This window comes from Balaenoptera borealis (assembly GCF_965194805.1).
Source record: "Balaenoptera borealis genome assembly, chromosome: 14".
In the NCBI taxonomy this organism is placed as follows: Eukaryota; Metazoa; Chordata; class Mammalia; order Artiodactyla; family Balaenopteridae; genus Balaenoptera; species Balaenoptera borealis.
The window spans coordinates 13114907-13131550 of record NC_138875.1 but is presented as its reverse complement, the minus strand read 5'-3'; the positions used below and the strand labels follow the sequence as shown (position 1 = coordinate 13131550).

The 16644-nt window shown below is 41.1% G+C and overlaps 1 protein-coding gene across 3 annotated transcripts in view; it reads left to right on the top strand.

The window, feature by feature from the left end:
- The window catches only part of TNFRSF11A (TNF receptor superfamily member 11a), a 163152-nt gene that overhangs the window by 119482 nt on the left and 27026 nt on the right, over positions 1-16644 (top strand). The window contains exon 11 of one of the 3 annotated variants that reach the window (XR_014233830.1): positions 4296-4374. The exons of the other annotated variants lie outside the window; for them this stretch is intronic. The gene's annotated coding sequence lies outside the window, so the exon portion shown is untranslated. Of the gene's footprint in view, positions 1-4295; positions 4375-16644 lie in introns of those variants that run through there. 3 annotated transcript variants of the gene reach the window in all.

The following is a 16644-nucleotide window of genomic DNA, read 5'->3' as shown; positions in this document are numbered from 1 at the left end:
AAGAGTTTTAAGCAGGAGAATCATGAGATCAGCCTTATTCCAGTGGATCCTGAACTCAGTACCCACACCCCAGACCACCAGGAAATCTCCCTTTCAGTCCTTTTGATGCATCGCTGCAGAGGGATCTTTTAAGTATCCTCATCTTGTCATGGTGCTGCTAAGACACCAGCACCCCATGGCTGTGAAATTAAGTCCAGACTCATAGGTCACCTGACACACCTCCTTAGTCTTGCTTTTCTTCAAAGAAAGACATTTGCTTTTCCCTGTACATAGCTCCTATTTCCCCATCTTCATGATTTGGTGCAAGCTGTTTTCTCTGTCTAGACTGTTCCATAGCACCAAAGAGGAACACTAGAACTGGCTAAAAATTTTATTTTTTCTAAAAGATTTAATTTCCAAAATTAAAAAAATGTAAAGCCTAAAAGAATGAATAATAAACATGGCAATTTTTTACATCTTAATGAAAATATTTATAAAGAATGTAGACATTTTTAAAAATCAGAAATATATATATGGAAAATAAAAAACACCTATAATCTTGCCACCCAGAGGCAATCATTGTTAATATGCGGGGCATTTTCTTACAATTTGTATTTTAGCAGCATTCAACTTGGAAAGTTAAAATGGAACGACCTAAATGCCAGAGTGCTTCTTAGGGAATGAGTACTTTCGACTTACCTGCTTTTTTTTTTTTTTTTTTTAATTGGCTTTGTTTTTTAAAATAAATTTATTTTATTTATTTATTTTTGGCCGTGTTGGGTCTTCGTCGGTGCTGGTGGGCTTTCTCTAGTTGCGGCGAAGGGGGGCTACTCTTCATTGTGGTGCGCGGGCTTCTCATTGCGGTGGCTTCTCTTGTTGCGGAGCACAGGCTCTAGTCACACGGGCTTCAGTAGTTGTGGCACACAAGCTCAATAATTGTGGCTCGTGGGCTCTAGAGCGCAGGCTCAGTAGTTGTGGTGCACAGCTTAGTTGCTCCGCGGCATGTGGGATCTTACCGGACCAGGGCTTGAACCCGTGTCCCCTGCATTGGCAGGCGGATTCTTAACCACTGCACCACCAGGGAAGTCTCAACTTAACTACTTTTAAACAGAAGAGTACAGAGTGTAAATTTTTCTGCAGTGAAAGCAGCAGACTTCCTCCCCTGCCCTGCACATACGTCGTTTATGAAGAGAGTGAAGAAGAGAAGAGAAATGGGGAAAGAAGAGAAAGAAAGGGGAGCAGGATGGAGAGAAAAAGGCAGGGGAGAGCAGGGCATGAGCAGAAGAGCAGGAAGTAGAGAGGGCAGAGGAGGAGACAGAAGCAGATTGAGAGTTTCCGAAGAGACAGAGACAGAAAGAGATGGAGACATACTGGGAACGAGAAGCTTCCACACATTCTGAAGTGAGAGCTGGATTGTTTGTCTGTCAGCTGCTCAGGGCAAAAGGAAAATAAAGTGGAAACAGATGAAGAGAGATTCAAGTTAGGTAACAGCTAATTCGCCCAGAACTCAGGTCCCGGGAGCCCATGTACAGAGGGCTAAAGTGAAGATTTGTTTGTTTGAATATTTTTTTTATGGTAGCATAACATATGGAAAAGTGAACAGGTCATAAATGCACAACTTGACGAGTTTTCACAAAGTAAACACATTAGTGGAACCACTACCCAGGACAGGAAATGGGGCATTCTTAGCACCCCCAAATCTCCCAGTTCGTTTCCTATCCTCCGCCCAGTAATGACCCCTCGAAAAATAATTACTATCCTAACTTCTACATAATGGATTAGTTTTGCCTGTTTGTTTTTGAACATTGTATTACATTTACATGTAGGTTAACTGAGATGGTACCATAAATACTTTTCAGGATCTGGCTTCTTTGGCTCAATATTATGCTTGTGAGATATGTCAGTGTTACTTTGGGTGCAATAGTTCATTGTCATTGACATCACAATGTTCTGTTGCATGAGTATATAACTATGCCTCTTACTGTTGATGGATATTTGGGATTGTTTCCAATTTATGGCCATTATGAAAAATGCTACTATGACCATTCTGGAACATGTCTTTTAGTGTATACATATTATCTTAGAATTATAATATCTCTTTTTTTTCATATTTATTTATCTGGCTGTAATGGGTCTCAGTTATGACTCGCGGGATCGTCGCTGCAGCATGCAGGATCCAGCTCCCCAACCAGGGACCGAACCCGGGCCCCCTGCATTGGGAGTGCGGAGTCCTAGCCACTGGACCACCAGGGAAGTCCCTATAGTATCTTTTTCAAGTCTGTAAGATCTTTAGCAGTGTCTCCTTTTCAGCCCAGATAATAGTGATCTGTGCTAATGGGAGAAGATAGTTGTAGTGTATTCCATACGTGTTTAGAATCTAGAATATTTAAAGAACTCTAACAACTAAAAGACAAACAACCCAATCTAAAATTGGCCAAAGACTTGAATAGACATGTCTCCAAAGAAGATATATAGACAACAAGCACCTTAAAATATGCTCAACATCGTTAGTCATTATAGAAATGCAAATCAAAACCACAGTGAGATACCACTTCGTACCAAACTAGGATGGCCATTATAAATAAAGCAAAACAAAAACAGAACCAGAAAGTAACAAGTGTTGGTTAGGATAAGGAGAAATTGGGACCCCTGTACATTGCTGGTAGAAGTGTAAGATGGTACAGCCACTGTGAAAAACAGTTTGGCAGTTCCTCTAAAATGTAAACATAGAATTACCATATGATCCAGCAATTCCACTCTTAGGTATATACTCAAAAGAACTGAAAACAAGTATTTGTACATGAGTGTTCATAGCAGCAGTATTTACAGTAGGCAGAAACAACCCAAATGTCTGCCAGTGAGTGAATGGATAAACAAAATGTGGTATAGCCACGCAATGGAATATTATTCAGCCATAAAAAAGAGTTTGGTTGCACAGATCTGTGAATGTACTAAAATCATTGAAGTATACACTTAAAAAACTTATACTCAGGACCAAACCTGAAGTGCTGAGTGATTCACTAACCTCTAAGTGATGAGTCTATAGCTTATTTTGTACAGTCTCTGGGAGGATGTGAATAAAAAGTGGTTATAAGAAGGGTGTGTTCTAACAGACAGTAGAGCCATAAATTAAAATACTAAACCTCTGGGTTAATTTCCCACCTTAAATCATGAGTCTGAAGTGAGGTTTGGGGTCTCCTGGAATAGCATCTGGCTGTTCCTAAAGGGAAGGCTCATTAGCTTTGCTTAAACCATTATAATTTGCTTTCAGACCTGTTTGACTTCAGTTAGGAAAGTCATGCAGTGAACAAGCCTGATTGTGAAATATTTATAAACCCTAATATAGCATTTACACTGCTGTTAAGGTATGTTGATAATGTTGAGACTGGCTCAGGGCAACACTGCGTCATAAGGATCATGACAGATTTAATACGTATGGGGTTTTACTCATCTCACCCTCAAATGTTCTTTCTGCCTTTTAAAGGAAATATCCCTCCCAAGGCATTCTTTTATGCTCTTCCCTTCCTTTCCTTTCATTCCAAAGTTTCTACACTTAATGCTGCTTCTCTCCACCAGCTCAAGATCATTCCAATGTATCTGACGAGAGCTCAAACTTTTAGAAAAGGGATGTTGGAATGCCATCTGGCTAACCATTAGATGTGTCCAGGCAGACACATTGTGGATTATCTCCAGGAAGGAAGAAAAATAGAAGAGAGTCTCAGAACTATTTATACAACTATACAGCAGGCTTTGGCCTGGAAAATAAGAAACTAGGACTTTAAGGGTTTTGATTGCATTTCCTCTTTCCGGTATTTCATGAAGTTTAAATTATAACCGTCTGTTTTAGAAGATATAAAAATCCTGAATTCCATCTCCTTCCATATTAACAGCATACTAACCCCTTGGGGAATCTAATATCAGTGGAGGTTCTCAGTAATGACTCTCCTAAAATCACAGTGTAAAGCAAGCACTAAGCTACATCTCATTACCTCTCTACCTCATTTGCCTCTTGAATGTAGTGATGAAAAGGCCATCTAACTCTGAAATGCATCTCCTAATGAGGATGTTTGCCTGTGTACTAACAGTGACATTGTTTTCTGCTTGTTTAATGATGGTGTTGAGGACGGTGATCATGATGGTGATGATGGTAAAAGCTCTCTTTCCTCCAGCTCCTATTAAAGACCATTAAATTACCTACTATTTTGGGCTGATTCTTTTGCTCGTCTTAACTTTTCAAAATATCCCCAAATTATTCCTGGTGAATTCAAAGGCATTTTATACTTGGCGATTAATTTAATTTGCTTTCATTCTTATAGCCTACAAGACATCGTGGATGGGAAAAACACCACTCTGAAATTCACCAACTGCAATGAGTCTGATCCCATTCCCCAGTCACCCCTCCCCTCTCAGTTTGATAGGTAATCCTTGGTGCATTTCCAATAAGCTGGAGGGAAAACATGGCATTGTAGCTGCATAAAATAACCTTTTCTGTGGTGCAGAAAGTCACTGAGTTTCTTTTAGTTAATGTGCTAGACTCCAATTTTCTTTCTCAATAGGCTTTCTCCATTCTTCTCTCAGAAACACTTTCTTTTCTTCTTCCCATTAATAAACCTTGATTGAGCAGCTACTGTTTTCTAAGCACAGCGCTGGGTACTGGAGACACGGAGGTAAACAAAACCTGGTTTTTATCCCTGAGTAACCAAAATCGAATATAGAACAAACCATGTAAATAAATACTCATAACACAGTGAAACAAGAGCCTCATGAGAAAAAAGTTGAATATTGTGGAGGAGGAATGATTCGTAAGCTATAAAATCTTGTTTTTTCTTCGACCATGTATGGGTTTCTAGTATTTGATGGTGAATTTATTTTTATTTTATTATTTCATATACCTTTAAAATCTCTGTGGCTTCAAGGCTTATGTTTTTCACCTTTTATTATAACACTCTACCTTTTGTGGGTCTCACAGATAAATATAACCTTTTATTGCATCCATTGGACTTTTATTTGGGATCTAGAAATCAGGTAAAGAGAAAGATTTAGAATGAGTGGCAATGCGGGTAAAAAATTTTGCCGGCATTGCTGAGATATGAGACAGAATATGCAGTTGTGTCCCACACCCTCCAATAAACATGCTTCAGGCTCTTAGGAGAAAGGCACAACAAAATGAGTCAGAATGCCTGAGAGGGAAACCTCCCCTCTAGCCATAAAGAGAAAAGAGAAAAAGAAAGCTTAGAAGGCTAGAGAGATTTCAGTCATGTGTCTTTCAGGAGAACAACAGGACACACTCCCATGTAAACAATTCACTGACTGCATCATTGTCAAGGTGAAGCATTTTTAAGAACTAAGATGAAAAGCAAGTGAAAGCTACTCAATACACTGTTCCTTCCTATCAGGTCCCTAAACCCATGGGGAGGCTAAAACCAGTGTCTTAGAACGAAATGTAAACACATGTGTAAGGCCTTTGTCTGGGCCTGGGGATGGAGCCAGGGAAGAAAATACAGAAGTATATTACCTGAGAAAGATTAGAGAACAGAAAAGCTCTTCTTATCTTGAAAAGGTAATCACATTCTTGCATAACTGGAATCGCCAACAGCTCATTGTGAGGGAAAGGGAATGAAATGAAATGAATACTAGAAAGAATATTCTGGAAAGCATTTAAGGCCTTGACCAACTACATCATCCACCCTCAGAGTGAGATGTAGAGTTCTAGTCGCCCCACTGTACCTGAGGGGGGTTCATCTTGAGAAGGATTCTTTGCACTGACTGGTGTTTAAGGCAACCTGGTGACAAGTCTCAGGGAAAGAGTCAGTAAGCTTCAGTAATTTTAAAAAGTCAGTTGTCAGAGGCAATGGCTGTCTGTCCATTGGGGCCAACAGCCCACACTTGGGGGCATAAGTAGGGGGTTAGGGATGCTGGCTAGAGACTGCGGAAGGTCGGGATGCTTTGCCTGTGCCAAGTGGCCGCACAGCTGGCGGGGCTCAGCCATGTGGGCACTCCACAGTCTGCCCGCAAGCCCCCAAGGGCACCGGGGCGGCGGGTGAGGCCCTGTGGGACCGGAAGCCACAAGATCCCGCAGGCTTTGGGAAGCCTTTGTTCTGTGACTGCAACCAGATGTCACTGCTTCAGGGCCAGGCTCAGCGGGGCGGGGTTGGAAGGTGGGGAGGGCAGAAGGTTCAAGGGCCGAGCAGTGGAAACAGCAGGGCAGGTACAGCCCTGAAAGCTACAGTGGAGGGCAGTGACTTCAGGTGGACATTCAAGTGAAGCACCAGGAAGTCCTTCAATGCGACAGACAGTCCAGGAGACCTGACGGTAGCTCCCAAGGAGGGACTTGCCATCACTCACTCCACAGCGAAGGCAGCACAGGCCCTAAGGACGATGGGCAACATTCTCACACGACACCACCTACTTCACGCTCTTCCGGGCCGGGAAAGGCAAAGTGACCTGCTGCTTGTGTTCTGACATCCACAGGATTTCATCCAGCCTGTTTCAATGAGTTGTTTTCACCCTGGCTGTTCATAATGGTGTCCCCAAACTTTCTTTCTTTTTTATTATTATTATTATTTTTTTAATTTATGGCTGTGTTGGGTCTTCGTTTCTGCGCGAGGGTTTTCTCCAGTTGCGGCAAGTGGGGGCCACTCTTCATCGCGGTGCGTGGGCCTCCCATTATCGCGGCCTCTCCTGTTGCGGAGCACAGGCTCCAGACGCGCAGGCTCAGCAATTGTGGCTCACGGGCCCAGCCGCCCCGCGGCACGTGGGATCTTCCCAGACCAGGGCTCGAACCCGTGTCCCCTGCATTGGCAAGCAGACTCTCAACCACTGCGCCACCAGGGAAGCCCCCCAAACTTTCTTGATTGCGTGCTCCACCAACAAATAAATGTGAGCATGCACCCCAGTGTGCCTTTATTTATTTATAAATGAATTATAATCATAAGCTCCTATATGGTATGTATGTTATAAACCATATACAAAAATAGAAATGACAAAAGGATCAGATTAAAAATATATATAAGTAGAAGTTCTGTTATTTCCTTCCAGTGCCGCAGTAGGGTTTCTTGTGCACCTATGGGGTACAGGGGCCCACTTTGCAAGTCACAGAAGATGAAATAGAACGTATGCATAAAGCCCTCTGCCGTGTATCCAACCGTCATGGTTATCTCCGGAAAAAGCACTTGTACCACCATTTAACTGGTGAGCTGAACCAACTGCTTTCTTCATGGAATATCCTTTTTACTTGCAAGAACAACTGGCAACTAGAGTTATTCAGACTTGACTGCTTGGTGGGCATTTTCTTGAAAATGAACCAAGTGAGCTTGTCACACCAAGGAAAAGCAACCGATAAGATTTGTTTTGAGCTTTTAGGCAAAAATTAGATTTTTAAAAATCTCGTATCGGGCATCATAAGCTTGACAGCATCCCAATACTTAAAGACTTTTCAGATGAGATTGGTGTGGATAATAATGAATGTGGTTTTTTGATATTGTGTAATGAAATGGGTCAACATTTGGAAGAAGTCCACAACTCAGGGAACCAATATTTTCCAAATAGTCAATGCATGATGTTATAAAATTATGCAAGGGTATGGACAGAAGATCCATTCAAAGTGCATGTGTTTCCCCCCCTCCGCAATTCAAACACTGAAGCCTAATCCCCAATGTGATGGTATTAGGAGGGGGACCTTGGGAGGTGATTTGATAGGTGATCCTGTCCTCATGAATGGGATTAGTGCTCTGATAAAAGAGACCCCAGAGAGTTCCCTCACCCCTTCTGCCACCTGAGGACACGGTAAAAAGTCTGTCTACGAGGCTCTCATCAAACACTGAATCTGACAGTGCCTTGAACTTGGACTTCCCAGCTTCTAGAACTGTAGAGATAAATTTCTGGTGTTTATAAGCCACCCAGTCTATGGTATTTTTGTTATAGCAGCTTAGTTATAATGAAGTGATTGCACTCATTTAACCACTGGTTATAATTCATCATAAAGTTATAACAATTTTTTTCAGTTTAATTCCACAAAAATATATTCACTTTGTGTTCTTCCTCCATTTTTGCTTTTCTCTGAAATTGCTTTCTGTTCTTTGACCTACAGTAATATCTAAATCACTAAGAAAGACCATAGGACAGTCATACATCAAGAAGATGAAGAATTAAGATAAATACTCAGTTAATTTAAAGGAGAACACTTTGCATGAATGTTTTATGAAGGTTTCTGAGGACGGCAGTGGGGTGGCTCTTCTAATTGGTTGCCTGAGTTCTACATTCATTTAATTCCTCAATGCTGTTATCTGCTTTGAAGATAATGTGGGGATTTTTAAGTGAAAGCAAACAAACAAAAACCTTTATCACTAACATTACCAAAGCAGTATTGTGGAATCATCAACTAATCTAGAGTAAAAATAAGACTTTTCATACAAATTGCACTTTTCATTCTAATGCTGACAGTGTGCACTGCACAGATCTTTGCTTTGGATTTTGTAACTCTTATTAACCTTGTCTTGGATACAAATAAATCTGTGGCATGTCCAGAGGGTAGCAGGACCACTGGAGATTAGGAAGACTGTGTGGTAAAGACATTTTTTAAATTTATGAAAAATACTCTACTGTCATGCATACTGGTTTCCTGGGCTTATTTCCATCCTCTTCTTTCAGTACAAGACCCAATCATGTTTATACACAGTGTCTTGGCAAACACGTGGTACTTACCATGTCATGTACACTAGAATGAGAAGTTCAGTCTTGAACTGTACTGCCCAATATCGTAGCCACCAACCATCTGTGGCTATTCAAATTTAAAAGTAAATTAATTAGATTTAAATAAAATGTAAAATTCACCTCCTCATTCTCAACCAGCCACATTTCAAGTGCTCAAGACCTCATATGGCTAGTGGCTACCATACTGGAGAATGCAGATGTAGAATATTTCTTTTGTCACAGCAAGTTCTATTGAACAGTGGTTATCTAGAACACAACCTGTAGTTCTCATTTTTTAATAGATGGCTGTATGATGATCATACCTGCTTTTTAAAGAATGTTAGTAATTTGAAAAATTAATTACATTAAAAAAATGAGTTTTTGGAATTCTGTTTACAAACTCATGTTTTTAAACTTAAGTAAAATGAATACAGCAAAAGCATGTATTTGCAGACCAGCTTCTTCCAAGTTGCCTGTTTCACTCTGCCAACGTTCACTGACTCATTCGAAAGATATTTACCGAGTGCCTTCTGTGTGCCAGGTACTCTTCTGGGCTCTGAAACAAAACGAACAAAATCCCTGGCCTCATGGAGCTTACGGTGTACCCTGTGGGATGAGAGGCAAATACTATTTCTGTTTCCAGGTCCAGACACAAGTATCTGTTTAGAGTATTATGTGCCAAAGCAGGGAACAAAGTGAGAAGATTCCAATTCTCATATTGTTGCTCATTAAGAAGTCATAGAAAGAGGCAAATACTAAGAATATAACTTCTGATTTTAAAAGACATTCTCATCATCAAAAACAAAACAGCCTTGTAAAAAAATTTAAAATACTAGTCCTGAAAAACCCCATTTGCCTGACAAAGTGTGCCAAGAACTTATGCACATTTTCCAATGTCACCATCTTCCTCCATGGGATCAGAGTATAGACAGCTAGAAGTGGTTTTAGCCTCTTCTGTTCCAGCTTCCCTCCCAGAGCATCCAGCCGGGTAACCGTTTCACCCCTAGCTGGGCACTTTGGATAGCAGAAAGCTCACCAATTTAATGAACAGCAGGGACACATTTTCATCAGTCCTAACTTTTATTATTATTATTATTATTATTATTATTATTTTTATTTTTATTATTATTATTATTATTACTACAGTATTACATATCCATAGTTAGAAGTTTAGAAACAACAGATAAAAATGAAAATATTAAATTAGTTTTATTCCTGATACCCAGAGAGATAATCACCAGAAGTGTTTTGATATGTTTTCTTCAAGAATTTCTCTCTCTCTCTTTCTCACTCTCTCTTTCCCACATCTATATATATAAAATGTATATAATATATATATTTCTATCAAACCAAAATGGCACCATTTGTATCTCACTTTTTTTTTACTTAACCATATAGTACAAATGTATTTTCATTCAAATAAGTATAACTCTCCATCACCATTTTTTTTTTCTTGGTCACGCCACACGGCTTGCAGGATTTTAGTCCCCCAACCAGGGATCAAACCCAGGCCCCTGGCATTGAGAGCGCCGAGTCCTAACCACTGGACTACCAGGGAATTCCCTCTCCATCATCATTTTAATAGCTATGTAATATTACATTCACTGACTATATTCAATGAGTTATTTAAGGCCTTGTTGTTGAAAGTTTACATTATTCTAAATGTTTCACCATTATAACCAATACACCATTAAACATCCTTGTACATATATCTTTGTGAAGTTGATTTAATTTCAGCGATCAAAATTTAGAAGTGAAATGCCTGGGTCAAATGTTTGGCACATATTTAAGGCTTTTCATGTAAATCACCAAATTCTGTCCCAGAAAAACTGAACATCTACCCTAATTCCAGCAGTTATGAGAATGCCCCTTTCCCCAGGACTTACCCCAATACTCTTCTTGGGAGAACTTTACCTTTTTTCTAGTTTTCGCTCATTTGTGCCCAGCTTGCCCCTGGGACAGCCGTTCTAGTGTTTGAACAAAACCGTCATGTCCCAGCAAAGTCTCCTCCTTTTTAGACCTCACCTCCCTCCAGTATGGATTAATAAATTATTGTCAGCCTGGCACCTGGAGAATCAATAGTTCTGTTCTTGATCTTTTACTGCTCAACATTCTAATAGATGACTTGGAGGAAATTATAAAAAGCATGCTTGCAAATTCTGCTCAACGTTTATTTAGTACCTACCAGATGCCAGGCACGATGCTTTGTTCTTAGGACATAAATATAGACGAGCTCTCTTCCCTGCCCTGGAGGAGCGCATGGTACTATCAGAGCGAGGAGAGTATGATGGGGCTGGACCAGGTGATTGATTTCCAGCATGGCTCACATAGGAAGTCGTAATATTTGTGGCAGAGGGCACCGGCCACCCCATCCCTTCCACGGGCTGTAGCACGCTGATTGGGAGACTCTGCTCCGTTCAACAGATATTTATGGAGCACTGTCTGTGTGTCAGGCTGTGTTCTCCAGAACGAGCCCCTAGAAATTCGTTTTTGAAGTGTGCTGCCCTTTCCTCCAGAACAGACACAGCAGAAACATGTTTCCAGTACACTCATACCCAAGTGTCCCCTGCCTTAACTCTGCCTTTCCCCGTGCCGTTATTTATTTTCTCTGACAATTTCCCAAGAGAATTTCTGGCTGACTAATATAAAACCAAATGCATTTTGTAGAGTTCTAGGATGCAAACACATTAACCTTAAAGGGAGATAAGCTGTTTCGAATCCTTTTGGGAGGGGAATGAGGCAGTGTATAAATACCTAAGATGGTAATTCCAAAACTCCACTGTGAAGTATAAATTAGTCTGGAATAGAAAAAGAAATACTCCAAACTCTAAAACATTCGGCACTTGGTGATTGACAGATGATTCCGTTACTAATATTAAACCTCCAGGGGCTTCCCTGGTGGCGCAGTCGTTGAGAATCTGCCTGCTAATGCAGGGCACACGGGTTCGAGCCCTGGTCTGGGAAGATCCCACATGCCGTGGAGCAACTAGGCCCGTGAGCCACAACTACTGAGCCTGCGCGTCTGGAGCCTGTGCTCCGCAACAAGAGAGGCCACGATAGTGAGAGGCCCGCGCACCGCAATGAAGAGTGGCCCCCGCTTGCCGCAACTAGAGGAAGCCCTCGCACAGAAACAAAGACCCAACACAGCCAAAAAAATAAATAAATAAAATAAATAATAATTAAAAAAAAAAAACAAAACCTCCAGAAACTTCTAAACTGTACTCCGAGATCAGCTCTCCCCTATGTCCTATTTCCTTCTGTGCCATGACAGTCAGGTCTCAGATTTACGTTTTCTTCAGAGAATGGGGTTGTTGTACGTTGCAGGAAATCCTCATGTCTGACAGGATTTAACATAAGAAACAGCTCTCCACTGTGGGCCTCCTGGTCAGATGTCCTGGCGGGGCCAGAAGGACGTAGAAAAGTTTACTGTGCTTTGAACTGTTGGGCGTTGGATGCCAAAATCAACAGCCCTTCTTTCCAGAGGAGTACAATCAGCTTGTGATTTGAAGGTTGAAATAATGAAGCATCCCTCGTTCAATTTCAGGTTTAAATATTTCACTCTTTGCATTGGTGCCTGACATTTTGCTGGATGCCACAATAGTTTGTGGTTGATTGGAGCAGAGCAGTTGATCTTTGTCTCTGTGTTTTATGAACCATGTCCCACTCACTAGAGGTGAGAGAGTGTGTGTAAGGCTGGCTTTGTCTTCTCACTTTCCTTTCCAGAATCTTCAAGGGAAAGAAACCATGTGCCTGCCTGTCTCCCCTTCCCCTCACTGGTCACGGCCATGAGTGGTTACCAACATTCTAAGCCTTCATTTTCCAAATCAAGCTTTGTTCATACGCTCCACAAACAGCCACCCCTGAGGCTACCCTTGGGCCTAGAAGTGCACACACACCGGCAGTGCAGGACAATTCACTCAGGAGGATGGCAAAAGGGAAAGGCCACGCAGGCCCCGGAAGTGGGCTGGAGGCTATTTCCTCAGGGAATTCCAAGGCCTTGGTTTGGAAGGGGAAGCACCCAGGAGCCCTAGGCAAGACCCCGTAGCCTGTGGGCTCCTTGTCCTCTGAGGAGGGGCCAGGCTGAAAGTGACCAGAGGGGGCTCTTGAGAGCAGACAGCACAGCACAGGGGCACATGTAGTTTGAGTATATGGGCCATACTGCAAACACACACACACACACACACACACACACACACACACACACACTCTCTTTCTTTTAATTAAAATTTTTATTGAGATAATCGTAGATTCAAATGCAGTTGTAAGAAACTAATATAGAACTTGGACATGTTGCCTGGAGTGTCCACCCACATACATGAAAGGTCCTTCCTGGGGTAAGACGAGAAGAGTGTCAGGGTAGGCCCCGGGCAGAGGCAGGGGATTCTAAATTGGAACATGCTTGCCGTGTCATTGCGAAGTTATATTTGTCAGGGAAGGAGCATATGAATACCATTTAACAGTTTGTTAGCTTGATTTATATCTGGATTTATAGACCTATGGCATGTGGGCCTCCCTTTGTACCTTTCCCCTGCACCCCTGCAAAGGTTAGGGGTGAACCTAGGGCTGGAGGGGAGTTTATTCCTAAGTTAATTACCCCTAGAGATAGTTTGAAGGTTCTGAAACCTATCTAGAGCAACCTGTTGGGTCCCAGAAAACGTCCTATCCCTCCCTTGGAGAACCTTCTAAGAGTCTGGCAGCCAAGGAAGGAGTTTGCTAGGAGTATTGGGGATGGTGTGTGGAAAACTGGGGTTTGGGGAAAGATTCTCTTGGTAAGACTGAAATGAAGAACTCTCGTTCCCGCAAGATAAATGACCCATGTCTTTTTCTCTGCTTTGGTTGTTTCTTTTGTTCTTGCTCTTTTGGGATTTTCCCTTAGCATCCAAGTAAGATTTCATATGAAAAACTCCTACATGTCTCGGCTAAGCTGAGAGGCTAAGGGGGCGGTGCACTTGTGGGCTTGAGTAGGTGAGGTCAGAGCCCTGGGACGAGGACAGAAACAGTAGCCAGGGCAGGTGGAGCCCTGGAAACATTTTGTGACCTCTGCTGCCTACAGCAGCTTCAGGAAAGCAGGGTCTGTTCCTGTCCCACCCCGTGCCCAGGGCGTGTGTGTGCTCAGACAATGTTCGTTCAATGAACGAACAAACGTCCTCATCTAGCCTGCTACACCAAGTAAACACTCAATCAATTGTTGAGTTAAAGAATTATTCTCAAGCATTTTAATTAATTAAATAGTACTAATAACTGTGATTAACAAATATTAATGTTACCTGTAAATATGATATAATTATATAAATAATATGCATACACGGTAATAAAATTAAAATATAATTAATAATTGTTAATTTAGTTAAAATTTAAATAGTGAACAATTTATTTAGACCATTTCATTGAATTTATTTAAACTAAATTCACTCCTAGAAAGCTTCACCACTTCATCTAAAGAGAGAGAAAAGCAAATTATGTTACCAAACTGAAAAGAGGGGCTGATCTAAAATAGCTGCAAGCAAATGCATCATAATTTCTTCCTGGTTTTAGCATACGGAGCACTGTGGTCTGAATTGTTTGCAGTGTCCTTGATGGATGTGCCCTTCTGTAAGGTGTTTGCTTGAATTTGTAGAACAAGTTCAACCACCAAGATAAACACCATCGCTTCTAGGCCAGGCCTTCCAAGTATGGCTCCTCAGGTTGTCTCTTTATATATTTATTTCAGGCTCTTGCAAAGGTCCCTAAATTGCTGTCTCAGTATACGTGTTTGCAGTATTTATGCTTAATGTTAACAGCTCTACTCTTTTTTTTTTTTTTGCTACAAAGCATTTTATTAATAAAGTCCAAGATTGTTAAATAAATATATAATGAGTAACGTGTTTAATGTGTAGCATTTTTTTCCTCCAATAGAGGTGATCAACACTATTCACATCATTATTTGATTTTTTGCATGCATCCATTTTTGCAATGCATCCTTATTTAGGTTCAATAGAGGACCTATCAAGTTTCTCTCCAGCCCTAAAATACAGGATGCAATACTATAAATTGAAACTGAATTATTCCCAAACAATAGTGGGCATGTACAGCTCTACTATTTTATCAAGTTTACCAAGTGCTATGTATCTGATCTTTGGCCAGAATTTATTGATACATTACCATGACTCAGTGCAAGGCATTCTTATGCATATTTATCCGCACCAATTAAAAATGATAAGACGTATAGATCAATGGAATAGAAATGAGAGTCCAGAAATAAACCCATATATCTACGGTTAATTGACAAGGATGTCAAGACAATAAAATGGGGAAAGAACAGTCTTTCAACAAATGGTATTGGGACAGCTGGATATCCACAAGCAAAAGAATGAGCTGGACCTCTATTTTATAGCATATACAAAAATTAACTAAAAAAATAGATCAGGGCTTCCCTGGTGGCGCAGTGGTTAAGAATCCGCCAGCCAACGCAGGGGACACAGGTTCGAGCCCTGGTCTGGGAAGATCCCACGTGCTGCAGAGCAACTAAGCCCGGGCGCCACAACTACTGAGCCTGTGATCTAGAGCCCGTGAGCCACAACTACTGAAGCCCGCGCACCCTAGAGCCCGTGCTCCGCAACAGGAGAAGCCACCGCAATGGGAAGCCCGTGCACGGCAAAGAAGAGTAGCCCCCGCTCGCCGCAACTAGAGAAAGCCCGCGTGCAGCAACTAAGACCCAACGCAGCCAAAAATAAATAAATAAATTTATTTAAAAAAAATAAAAATAGATCAAAGACCTAAATTTAGAAGCTAAAATTATAAAATTCTTAGAAGGAAATATAGGGGTAAATCTTCCTGACTTCAGATTTGGCACTGGATTCTTAGAAATTACATTAAAAGTACAAGCAACAAAAGAACAAACAAATTGGCCTTCATAAAAATTAAAAAGGGCTATCAAGAAAGTGAAAAGACAATGTACACAATGGGAGAAAATATTTGAAAAAACATGTATCAGATAAGAGACTTGTATCCAGAACATATAAAGAACTCTTGGAACTCAACAACAGAAAGACAAACAACTAAATTTAAAAATGGGCAAAGAGCCTGATATTTCTCCAGATATATAAATGACCAACAGGCACATGAAAAGATGCTCAACATCATTAGTCATTAAGGAAATGTAAATCAAAACCACAATGAGATATACTTCACAACCAGGAGGATGGCTACAATTACAAAAATAAAATAAACAAAAAAATAACAAGTGTTGGCAAAGATGTGGCGAAATTGGAACCCTCATTCATTGCTGGTGAGAATGTAAAATGGTTCAGTTGCTCTGGAAAACAGTTTGGCAGTTCCTCAAAAAGTTAAAAATAGAATTACCATATGATCCTAGACTGAAAATAGATACTCCAATAAATACATGTACATGAATGCTCATTACCACACTATTCACAATAGCCAAATGGTGGAAGCAACCCATATGTCCCTCAATGGATAAATGGATAAACAAAATGTGGTATATCCACACAAGGGTATATAACTCAGCCATAATACTACACTGCTATCTGCTGTATCCTACAATGTGGATGAGCCCCCCAAAACATGATGCTAAGTGAACGAAGCCAGACACAAAAGGTCATATCGTGTATGCTTCCATTTATACAATACATCCAGAGTAGGTAAATCCATAGAGACAGAAAAGAAAATTAGTGGTTGCCAGTGGGTATGGGGAGGGGGACTAGGGAGCGACTGCTTAATGGGTACAGGGTTTCCTTTTGAGATGATGCAACTAGATAGAGGTGATTGTTGTGCAACATTGTAAGTGTACTAAATACCACTAAACTCTATACTTTTATTTATTTATTTTTTGGCCACGCTGCGCGGCTTATGAGATCTTTGTTCCCCCCACCGGGGATCGAACTGGGGCCCTCAGCAGTGGAAACGCAGAGTCCTAACCACTGGCCTGCCAGGGAATTCCCTGAATGCTATACTTTTAAATGGTTACTTTTATGT